The following is a 12,786-nucleotide window of genomic DNA, read 5'->3' as shown; positions in this document are numbered from 1 at the left end:
GCTTGAATTCTGGGCCTGGGCACTGTCCCTGAGCTCTTCAGCTCAATGCTACTGCCCTACCCCTGGGCCTGGGAGTTGGCTCTAAGCTCTTCAGCTCAAGGCTACCACCCTACCCTTGAGCCAAGCCCCATTTCCCATTTTCTGGAGGTTAGTTGGAGATAAAAGTCTTAGGTCCTTTTGTGCATAGGCTGGCTTTGAACCTTGATCCTCAGATCTCAGCCTCCTGAGTAGCTAGGATTATAGGATTTGTGCTTCTTTCCCTGACTCAATTCTCCAGTAGAATGCTGTGGTAACTGAAAAATGAAGAGTCACAGGAACCCCAGAGAGTTACAAGGACCTCTGAGCTAAAGAGCTCAGAGATAGCACCCAGACTCCAAGTTCAAGCCCCAGGGCCAATTAATAAAAAAAAAATCACGCACATTTATTTATTTTTATTTATTTTTTTGCCAGTCCTGAGCTTGAGATCAGGGACTGACCACTGTCCTTAGACTTTCTCAAGGCTAGAGCTCTACCACTTGAGCCTCAGCATCACTTGTGGCTTTTTTTTTTCTGGTTATGTAGTACCGAGGAATCAAACCCGGGTCTTCATGCATGCTAGGCAGGCACTCTACCACTAGGCCAAACTCCTGGCCCCACACACATTTCTATTGTTAAAGAGTTAGTAACATCTGGTTTTTGTTGTTGTTGTTGTTGTTGTTATTGTTGTTTTACCTTTGAGGTACTTTGCTGTGGTATCCTTGGTGTGAGATTCTGTGCCATAATCCTTAACCACTACTCACTACTCAGCCGCTACCAACTACTTTAAGGGGTTGCAGAGACCTACTGCTCCCCTTGTTTTTTGTTGTCATCAACCTAATAACGTTGCTTTGGTGCTTAGCACAGCCTCCAACAACTCAACAGACAGAGGCGCATGACAGTTGGATGGCTAGTGCTGGCCTAAGACGTTGGCAGCATTGCAGATTGCACGTGCTAGGCCACAATGCAGGAGGGCGGCTTCCGCACCTATAATGCATTATTCATGGCCATCACTTTGCTAGCAGTGCCTTCTTCCATGGGTATGAATGAAGCCAAATCATTCACTCAGGCCTCCATCTCCGCATGACTTAGCAGCGGCAGAAATGACGAACAAGTCTTTGGCCCATTTTTTAATGGGATGGCTGTTACTTTGGAGATTAGTTTTGGAGTGATTCAATTTTTTGAGTTGTTGATATATTTTAGATATGAGGCCTTTGTCTGTTGTTTGGTTGGTGAAGATCTTCTCCCACTCTGTAGGCTTCCTAATTAATTTACTAGCTATGTCCTTTGCCATACAAAAGCTCTGCAGTTTAATGCAGTCCCACTTATCCAGCCTTTCTGATTTGCTGTGATTCTTGGTCCTTATTAAGGAAGTTTCGACCTGTGTCAAGGAGGCCTAGTGTATCTCCTATTCCTTCTTGTAAAGTTTTCAGTGTGTCAGCTTTTACCTCCAGGTCTTTGATCCATTTGGAGTTAATTCTAGTGCAAGGTGACAAAGAAGGATCCAACTTTAGTTTTCTGCAGGTGCTTAGCCAGTTCTGCCAGCACAACTTGTTGAAGAGGCTATCTTTCTTCCATTCTATTTTTTTGGCTCCCTTGTCAAAGATTAGGTGGCCATAGGTCTGTGGTTTAATATCTGGGTCCTCAGTTCTATTCCATTGGTCTTCAGGCCTGTTCTTGTGCCAGTACCAAGCTGTTTTGAGAATTATAGCCATGTAATAGAGTCTAAAGTTTGGTATTGAAATTCCTCCAGCGCTGTTCTTTCTGCTAAGAAGTGTTTTTGCTATACGGGGTCTTTTATCATTCCATATGAAATTTTGAATTGCCTCTTCTATTTCTTTAAAGAATGCCTTTGGGAGATTGATGGGTATTGTGTTGAATTTGTAGATAGCTCTTGGCAAGATTGTCATTTTCACAATGTTGATTCTTCCAATCCAGGAGCATGGGAGGTTTTTCCATTTCCTTAGTTCTGCTTTAATTTCCTTTTTTAGGGTTTTAAAGTTTTCATCAAAAAGGTCCTTTACATTCTTAGTTAAGCTAATTCCTAGGTACTTTATTTTCTTTGAGGCTATTGTGAAAGGAGTTGCTTTCCTGATTATTGCCTCGTTTCTCTCACTGTTGACGTAAAGGAAGGCAGTTGATTTTTGAGGGTTAATTTTATAGCCTGCTACTCTTCCAAAGTTTTGAATCAGCTCAAGGAGCTTGGTAGTAGAGTCTATAGGATTCTTTAAATACAGAATCATGTCATCTGCAAAGAGGGATAGTTTTACTTCCTCTTTCCCTACTTGGATCCCCTTTATGCTTGCTTCTTGCCTTATTGCACTGGCTAGGAATTCTAATATTATGTTAAAGAGTAGTGGAGAGAGTGGGCATCCTTATCTCGTTCCTGATTTTAGAGGGAATGGCTTTAGATTTTCACCATTAAGTGTAATACTAGCAGTGGGTTTCTCATACACAGCCTTTATTATATTGAGGAATGTTCCATGGATTCCTAGTTTCTCCAGAGCTTTTAACATAAAGTGGTGTTGGATCTTGTCAAATGCCTTTTCCGCATCTATTGAGACAATCATGTGATTTTTGTCTTTGCTCCTGTGGATGTGTTGAATTATATTAATTGATTTGCGTATGTTGAACCAGCTTTGCCTCCCTGTGATGAATCCAGTTTGATCATAGTGTATAATTTTTTTGGTGAGTTGTTGTAGACGGTTGGCCAGTATTTTGTTGAGAAGTTTTGCATCAATGTTCATCAAACAAATAGGTCTGTAATTCTCTTTCTTTGATGAATCTCTCTCTGGTTTGGAGATGAGGGTTATACTGGCTTCATAGAATGAGTTTGGTTCATTGCAGCATTATTCACCATAGCAAAGATATGGAACCAACCTAGATGTCCCTCAGTTGATGAGTGGATCAACAAGTTGTGGTATTTGTATACAGTGGAATTCTATGCTGCTGTCAGAAAGAATGACATCGACCCATTTGTTAGGAAATGGAAAGACTTAGAAAAAATCATATTAAGCGAAGTAAGCCAGACTCAAAGGAACTTAGGCTCAATGGTTTCCCTCATTCATCATAAGCAGTAGAAACCTTGGGCTCTACTAGCAGAGATCTGCAATAGAGCAAAACCTTGATACATAAGGCCATATAGTATGAAGCTAATTGAAAGGACCTCCAGGATATTGAAACAAAAGCCATATAACGAATGATTGTTGTCCTTAATGTACTATGTTATCCCTCATCTCCTTTGCTGTCCCTTGGGTATCTCATATTGTTACAGTATCTCACTTTGTTATCTGATATATTGAATTTATTTGTATTTGGTTATCTGAAAATTGATAGGGAAGGGGGGAAAACCAATACGGGGAGTGGGTGGTGGGTGGGGGGAGGGTAATGGGTACCAAGACATGTGAAAGGGTATCAATGTATGTGAATTAATGCACCTTCTATCTGGCAAATATCATGTAACCCTTTTATTAATTACAATAAAAATATATAAAAAAAGAAATGACAATCAGAGAAGGTTTTCGTGTTCACACCATGGCTGTCACTGCCTTTGTTGGCTGATTTGCCAAAGTTGGAAATATCAGCTGTTGTTCAGAAGTGAGGAGCCGGGCTGGAGAGGGTGTGCATCCATGAGCTGCCACATGAACAGACAGTTTAGAGGGTGGCACGAACGACGCGATGTTGCCAGTACATCAAATTAAGAGTTCTCCAAGTTAAACCTACATGGGCCTCCACAAAAACAAAATGGAGAGGGGTTATTGCAGGCGTTTGTTGGTGGGAAAGCCACTGCTCTGGAAATTACATTGCATTAACCAGGGCTCAAGCACGCTAAGTAGCTGCTGAGTTAGAAATGAAATGACTCCATTCTAAGCAAGGAATCCTTCAGGGTTCTCCATGGTCTGTAGTTCAGCAAAGAGAAATAATCCTATTTCTTTTCTTCTCTCTCTTCTCTCTCTCTCTCTCTCTCTCTCTCTCTCTCTCTCTCTCTCTCTCTCTCTCTCTCCTTCTTTCCTTTTCTTTTTCTTCCTTTCTGTTCTTCCTCCCTCCTTCCCTCCCTTCCTCTTTTCTTTTCACTTCCTTCCTTCCTTCCTTCCTTCCTTCCTTTCTTCCTTTTTTTGTGCCAGCACTGAGGCTTGAACTCAGACTTTCCCAGAGCTTTTTGCTCCAGGCAAAAAAGGCACTTTATCATGGACCTATAGTCGTACTTCTGGCATTTTGGTGGTTAACTGGAGTGAAGAGTTTCACATACTTTCTTGGGAGGACTGGCTTCAAACCTTGACATCTAAGAAGATGCTGGCCTCCTAAGTAGCTAGGATTACAGGCATGAGCCACTAACACCAAGCAATAACCTTCTTTCTAAATAATCATTTTAACAGTGCTGGTTACCTAGAGAAAAAAAAGAATAAACATTTTGTGTGGGGGGGGTGTTTATAAAGGAATTGTCACACATTCCACGGTTCTGGAAAATGACATTTCAAATTGCAGAAAGGTTCACAGGCTTAAGACCTGGGAAAGAGCTGATCTTGCATGTCATTTCCTTTTCTTGGTAAATAACCAGCCCAGCATAAGAGATGAACTGGGTTCAAAAGACTGCACTGCCAGGCTTTTTAGATTTCTAGAGTTTGGGGAATAACTATCATCATGTTGTACATTAGAAATCTAGATTTAATCATCCTACATAAGTTCTGCTTAGTACAGGTTGACCTACATTTAATTGTTTCTGCAGTCTTCACTCCTTGATAATCACAGTACTCTTCAGTCTCTATGTATTCACCTTTTAGGTATTCTGCATAGAAGCAAAGTCATGCAGTACACTTTCTCCATATGTGTCTTAGCACGATGTTGACCAAGTTCATGTCATCCATGTTCAAAAAGGTAGGTATATTCGTGTGTGTGTGTGTGTGTGTGTGTGTACTACAGTTTCTGTTGATTTATCTGTTGAAGAATATTTCATTTTCTATGATCTGAAGGCTCCATGATTACCAAGTCCTGTCAATTGCTAGGACTGAAAACCATTCCCTTGGCCAGAAGTTGTATATAGACTTCACTGGACATGTTTACAAACATTGCATGGGGGAAACAATTTGAAGTCTTAATTAATTTTTTAATATCATCAATTTAGCTATATTCCAATGTATTTATACAAAATTTGAGTGTACAAGATAAATTATTTTGCAATGCTTTCTAATACCATAAGATATCCCTTACCTCTGTGTGGTTCAATATTCCTTTTTATTTTTTCATTATTGTTAAGTTGTTGTAAAAAGGGGTCTCTTAGAAATCTGTTTCAGACAAGAATACATCTTTATCAATATCATCCATTCCATCACAGACCATCTACCCTAACACCATCTATTTAAGGAAGTTACTGGTTTTCACTGGAGGCAGTACCTATTGGAACTTTCATTTGCTAGTTGGGGAATTTTAGAAAAAGCAGTATAGATCTAAACACACACACACACACACACACACACACACACACACACACACACACACACACACAGAAACAAAGGCCAGGAGCATGCTCACCTAGCATGCTGGGTTTGATTCCCTGGAATCACATACACAGAAAAAACCCAAAGAGGTGCTGTGGCTCAAGTGGCAGAGTGTTAACCATGAGCAAAAAGCTTCCAAGGACAGTGCCCAGCCCCTGATTTCAAGCCTCAGGACTGACAAAAAAAAATTTTTCCAAAAAGCCACTAGGGCACAAGGGCACTTGTGGCTCAGTTGGTAGAGGTAGTAAAACAGGCAATAAACGAACAAATTACATGCCTAGCTTCTAGGCCCTGAGACCAAGCCCCAGGACTGTCATTAAAAAAAAAAAAAAAAAAAGTTTTCAGGAAAAAAAAATGTTTAAAAGGATAAGAAATGTGTCAGGCTTCTCTGTTTTCATTTTGTTAAACAAGCTAAGTGTTTGCGAAATGAAACTCTCAGCCAACACGGAATTTTAGTCATTCAAACTATTTTTTTCAAGCACGAAGGGCGGGGGAGGAGCTCGGGAGTGTTGGACATCGGATCAACACTGCCATCTAACGGCCAGAGAAACCAAAAGCTACAGCACACGCTGGAAACGTCATTGTTTTACTTTCATTTTCCTGTGCTTGGCAATGAAGGATCCTAATCCACCGAATGTTAAAGACAGAATCACCACCAGCAGCAATACTTTCAAAAGGACCAGGAGAACCACCACTGGAAACTAAAAACTTCTTCAGCGCCTTTCCAACCACAGCTAGATAATCGTTCATGGACTGCATGGTAAATGAACCTTATTTGGGTGGGTTGGGTTGCCATCTGATAGCCAGAGAAACAGGGATCCACTTCTTCCGGGGAAAATGTCATGGCCTTTTGTTCTATTATTCCTAAACCGGACACTGAAAGATTCTGGTAAAAATGAGGGTGAAATAGAAAACCATCAGGAGTACCAATACCTCTAAGAACAGTAGGAGAACCATCCATTGGGAAGGAAACTTTCCAGAGTTCTGACCTTGGAATCATGGGAACAGCTTCAAAACTTCCTTGGTGCACCACAAATATGCAGGTGGCTCTGGGCTATAATGGGTAGCTTCAGGGTCTAGGAATCTGAGCACTGAGATTTTTCTTTTCTTTTCTTTTCTTTTCTTTCTTTTTTTTTTTTTTTTTTTGGTCATGGGCCTTGAACTCAGCCGGGGCCCTGTCCCTGAGCCATATATATTCCAGGCTTCAACATGAATTTTCTTTTTCTCTTTTCATTGTTGGGATTGTAGGGCTTGAACTCAAGGTCCCTGAGTGCTCAATGCTAACACACTCTACTACTTTATGCCACAGCTCTACTTACTCAACATGATTTTTTTTTGAGGGGGGGAAGGTTCATAGGGCTTGAACTCTGGGCCTGGGAACTGTCCCAGAGCTCTTCAGCTCATGACTACGGGGCCCTACCCCTTCAGCCACAACCCCACTTCTCAATCTCCAGTAATTAATAGGAGATAAGAGTCTCACCTTCTTTAGTGTCCAGCTTGTTTTAAGTTCCAATCCTCACTTCTCAGCCTCCTAAGTAACGGATTTCACCATGCCAGGCTGTCAACATGATTTTTACACATTAAATTTTTTTATGTTTTATTTTATTTTATTTTATTTTTTATTTTTTGCCAGTCCCGGGCTTTAGCTCAGGGCCTGAGCACTGTCCTTGGACTTTCTCAAGGCTAGAGCTCTACCACATGAGCCTCAGCACCAATTCTGGCTTTTTTCTATGTATGTGGTACTGAGGAATTGAACCTGGGTCTTCGTGCATGCTAGGCAAGCACTCTACCACTAGGCCAAACTCCGGCCCCTCAACATGATTTTTAATTTAAGAAAATGTTTAAAAAAAAAAAACTTCAGACCATGTGAACAAGATGTCATTTTTCTCTGCTAGATGAAAGTTTTGTCTTTTTTACCTGTTAAGAAATTGCTAGGATATTTCATTTCCTTATTCTCCATAGATATTCAATAAACTTACCATGGACTTGCCTGGTAGGGCTGTCTTCAGACTAGGATCCTCAGATTGCAACCTCCTAAATTGGATTATAGGCATGAGGTACTGGAGCCTGGCCATCATAATTTTATACAGAAAAAAAATGTTAAAGTAATTTGATTGTAGTGAGGTCCAGAGGTGGACAGACTATGAGACCACTCAGAACACAATTGAGATATTAAAAGTTTATTGAGCAGGGAAGGAGCTGACATGCCAGGACTACACCCCAAAGTCGGGATCTCAGAGTGCAGTCCCAATCTGCAAAAGCAGGCGGTTTTTAAAGAAGGCCAGCAAACATGCTGGGGGGCGGGTGTTCACACCATAAATCCCCTTCTTTATAGTCTAGATACATGTGCTTGTGGGTGCCAGGATGTCTTGAGATACACCTTCCTCTGGATAAATGAATGGCAGGGGAAAGGGTGTTAAGTTTAGGTAAACAGTGACTGAGGGAAGCTTGGGGAAGAGTGTTAAGTCTGGGTAAGGGATAGCAGAAGGAAGCAGGAGGAAGGGAAGGGCTCTACACGGCAGTCTCTAATTTCTATAATTTCATAATATTTTCCCAATTTTTCACATTACAAGATAAAAGCAAATAAGGAGATACATGGTATATAAATTATTCAAATCAACTGCATGCACATATATCTACTGAATCACATACAAACTAGGGATCTCAGGCACTATGATAAGAAAAATTCCCACTTAAGATGTTATCTATCAGTCTGAGTGCAAGTACTCATGCCTGAGTAGCTATACACAGGAGGCTGATTTTTTAAAGACAACCCTGGCAAGCAAGCTCAGGACAGTGTTATCTCTATTTAACTACCAAAGCAGCAGGAAGTGAGACTGTGGAAGACCATTGAACACAAAAGCTTAGAAACAGTACCTAGGCTCTAAGTGTAAGCCCCAGGACAGAAACACATGAACACAGAAGGGGGGGGGGGAGAGTGAGGGAGGAGTGAGGGAGGGAGGGAGAGAGAGAGAAACACACAAAATTATCAGTCAAAATGACTAGAGGCCATCTATTCATCAATTACTGGTTGATGGATTACAGACCAACTTTCCCAACCCCCTTACTGAAGCTTGAACTTAACCTGGCACTACCCCTATTTTTTTCTGTCAAACATGGTAGTCTACTACTTGAGTCACAGCTGGTGTTTTGGTGGTTCATTGGAGATAAGAATATCAGATTTTCCTGCATGAGCTGCCTTTAAAATGGTGAGACAAAGGGCAAACCAATGCAACAGGGATCCTTACAAGACAATGTGTTGGAAATTAACTCTACAACTTGGGCAGATGGGTCAGGGAGAGTGGTAGAAATATGAGGGAAGGGATAACAGTATTTGATAAGAAATGTACTATCTTCCATAGGTAACTTTAACCCCTTGCACATCACCTTGATAATACAATCGAATTTAAAAATAAGCATTATCCTCAGATCTCAGCCTCCTGATTAGTTAGGATTATAGGCTTGAGCTACCTGTGCCTGGTTATGTTTCTTACTATCAGGCAAGAAACTTGTGAAATCCTTAGTGAGTAGAAATTGTGATTAGAGGTGAAGCTTGGTGGAAATCTGTTAATACTGACACTTTTTTTTTTTTGGTTGGTTGTGGGGATTGAACTTGGGGGCCTGGATGCTATCTCCGAGCTCTTCTGCTCAAGAGAAATGCTCTACCACTTTGAGTGACAGTGTTATTTCTGGTTTTCTGGTTGTTAATTGGAGTATCACAAATATCATGGACTTTTGCACTGCAGTCCTCAGATCTCAGCCTCCTGAGTAGATAGGATTATAGGCATGAGCCACCAACACCCGGCTAATGTTAATTCATATAAGGCAATGATCACACTGAATTTCTAGTTGGAGTATGCTTACACATGAGTTGTCATGTTCCCATAAACCCACATTAATGGGCACAGTAACTAAGATACAGAACAGAAAATTCTAAAATATTGGAATTTTAACTACTTTCTTTGAGAAACACAGATAAGAAATGAAACTTGACATAAACGAGGAATCGCAATAGAACTCAATACCATAATATATTTAGTAAAGATTCAGTTATACATAGGAAAGGGAAAGGGGGAAACAAGAAGACTGGAAGGGGATGGAGGAAGGGAAATGGGGACAAAAACAAGAGAAGGGTATCAATGTGTGAGAAGTAATGCACCTACAACCTGACCAATGTAACTGTAACTCTACATTATCCCAACAATAAAAAAATAAAACGACATAAATGAGGAATATCACTTGTAATCGAATATTTTTAGTAAAGGTACAATAATATATGGGCAAGATTCTACACAGAAGTCTAAAATTTGCTGCTGAGGAAACTTTCAAGCAGCTGAAAAAAATGGGAGGGACATGTCAAGATTTCTGTATTTCAAGATTTAATACTGAATATGTGAGTTTCTGTAAATTATGTAGAAATCCTATATAATCCTCATCAACATTCCAGCACCCTTGAACTGAAAGTGCTTTGCACTATTTAAATATAAATTTAAAACATTAATAAAGGAAAATGTCATTCCAAATTTGGACTGGGCTGGGTGCTAGTGGCATGCACTGCCATCCTTGTTACTCTGGAGGCTGAGATTGTAGGATTGCATTTCAAAGTAGCCTAGGCAGGAACATCTGTCACTCCCCTATCTCTAAACATCAACAAAGTACATGTGGAGCTGTGGCTTAATGGGTAGAGTGCCAGCTAGCCTTGAGCCAGAAAGCTCAGGGACAATGTCCAGGCCCCAGGATTGGCACACATGAACAGGCACACACACACAAATCAATTAATTAACCACATAAACCACACTGGACATAAACCAACTTGGAAAACACCAAGTTCTTTTTGTAGCACAGCACCAATGGTCAAATCTTACTATAAAGATATTTACCTAGGGAAACCCTATTTTGTCCTTCTCGGGGACTCACTATTAGACAGTGTGGGCCACTAATATTGGCACAAAATACCTGATAAAATGGTAAATTCTCCCTGCTAAAGTGCCCACAACAATGCCTTCCTTGCACCTGGAAAGTGGCACGGGAAGCAGATCAGTGTGGTCTCTTGTTTTGTGAGCATCCAGTGAAGTGCTTGTTGGGCTGGAGTGTGCTTGAAGCCATGCATTGCTTTGCCTACCAAGGGACTCCACTCCACTGTGTGCTCAGGTGGTAAGCAGCAAGTATGAGAACTGCACTTAACAAGCAACAACACAGAATGTGACCTCAACCACCAAGCAGTGTGAGCTTAGGTAACACTGCTTGTAGTGCACAGATGTCAGCTGTCCTGGATCTCCCAGTTTGCCCTAGTCCTCTGGAGATCTTAAACTTGTCCCTAGAATCTTGTTTGGACTGTGGGCCATGTGGTCATGTGAGAATATGAGTCTCTGTGAATACTGGGGAGACTTATTGTCACTGGATGGAGGTGAGGTTTAGTGAAGCTTCCCTTTAAATGTAGGAACTCTTCACTTTGGGCCCTTCACTTTGATCAAGAATAAGAATTTCTGAACAAGTCACTATGGTAAGAAAACTTGGCAGAGCTTTCTTAAGTAAATAAACAGGCAATCAGACAAATAGGCAAAATGCAGACCACTAGAGTCTTTCTTAAGTAAATAAACAGGCAATCAGACAAATAGGCAAAATGCAGACCACTAGAGTGTGGGTGCTCTCCTAGGGAGATAGAAAAGCAAGCAGCTCCTTGAGCTAATGATATTCATATGGTAAATGCAGGGGGTCTGGCTTCAGTGTTATGCCTTCAAGGTAGGTCCTTTGTCTTTGCTCTAATTATACCTGGTGTTACTTTTGAGTAAGACTGCATCCTGAATGCAAGCTTGAGACAAGGAGGCACCCTCTTATCTGTATTGGGGGAGGGCAGCTTATGTTTTCTGAGGAAGGCATACATTCTGTCAGTTAGCTGTTAAGTGGGGTGAGATATGCATCCCTCAGGAAGAAAGGTTTTTCTCTTTGAAGCAAAGAGCACTTTTAAATACTCTATTTTTGAGTTGCCTTTACTGGCCCCCTTTTTCCTTGAGTCACCCCACTTCATTATCACTCCCAGCTCCAGTGCCAGGATTAGCCCTCTGGTGTCACCTCTCAGGAAATTCTTCTTCCTCACTTCCTGCTGCTTGTCCTTTGTCAGAGAGATTTTGCAACATGGCCCCATCCCAAATTCCATTATGTTATGGAAAGTAGTTAAGGGAAATAGGAAGTGGTGAAGGAAGCTAGAGACTGGCATCAGGTTGAAAGCAGGTCTTGGAAACTGCAGTGGAGCCATTCTGAGGTCTACAAAGTCCAATTCTTGCCATGCATCAACCCCCAGCCATAGATTCTTTCCTCACAGAAACTCTGAATTCCTGTAATGGAAGGTATGACACTGACCGAGATGGAGTCTACTCATTGATAAGTTGACATTTGTAGACATGTTGAAAAAAACTAAACCCCACAATCCATAATTTTAAAAATTAGCCAAGTGCTATTGGTTTATATCTGTAAGCCTCTCATCTTAGTAGGCTGAGAGTTGAGGACCAACGTTTGAAGCCAGCAAAGACAGGAAAGTGTGATACTCTCATCTCTAATTAACCACCATGGCCCTTAGCAGGGTGGGGAGCCAAAGGACAGTTCCTACACCCTGAGTTCCTTAGTTTAAGTTCCAAAACATAAAAATATATACAGTAAAATAATAGAAAGTAAAAGTCCTAAAATCACTGTTTCTCTTTCTTTGAGCAATTCCGCAACCTTCAGTGTTATGCAAAGATAGGTTCTTTGTCTTTGCTCAAATTTATACCTGGTTTTCCTTTGAGTTTCCAAGAATGCATCCTGCCATAAAACAAGATTGAGACTAGGAGGCACCCTCTTATCTGTATTGGGGGCAGGCAGGTTAAGTTTTCTTAGGAAGGCATACTTTCTGTCAATTAGATGTTAAATTGGGTGAGATATGCATCCCTCAGGAAGAAATGCATTCTGGTATCTCTCTTTGAAGCAAAGATAGCACTTCTATATACCATGAGTTGCCTTCCCAGGCCTGTTTCCTTATGTTATCTTGCTTCAGTAATGCCAAAATGACTTTTGTTCCCTTTATTTCTAATACTTGCTCTAAGCTGACCTTATCTCATTTTTCCTTGGTCTATCTGGCTTCACCAAGACCCACCAAAAAAAATAAAAAATAAAAGATCCTGTGACAATATATTTCCCTCAAGGTCAGGGCCAAGGTATGAGGTTCCAACAGAAAACTAAGGGAGAATGGGAGAACTTTCTCCAAAGATGTTCATCCAAGAAGACTCTTATGTCTGCATTT

General features: G+C 41.0%; 1 long non-coding RNA gene across 3 annotated transcripts in view; it reads left to right on the top strand.

Moving 5' to 3' along the window:
* The window catches only part of LOC150040881 (uncharacterized), a 142,456-nt gene that overhangs the window by 74,093 nt on the left and 55,577 nt on the right, over positions 1 to 12,786 (top strand). For 2 of the 3 annotated variants that reach the window (XR_016533871.1, XR_016533872.1), the window contains exon 2: positions 4,797 to 4,890. This is a non-coding gene — a long non-coding RNA (uncharacterized LOC150040881). Of the gene's footprint in view, positions 1 to 4,796; positions 4,891 to 5,321; positions 6,271 to 12,786 lie in introns of those variants that run through there. The other variant, XR_016533873.1, reaches the window with a different exon arrangement.

The sequence above is a fragment of the Megascapheus bottae genome, chromosome X (genome assembly GCF_031878675.1).
Source record: "Megascapheus bottae isolate mThoBot1 chromosome X, mThoBot2.hap1, whole genome shotgun sequence".
Classification (NCBI taxonomy): Eukaryota; Metazoa; Chordata; class Mammalia; order Rodentia; family Geomyidae; genus Megascapheus; species Megascapheus bottae.
This window is presented reverse-complemented; position numbering and strand designations above follow the sequence as displayed.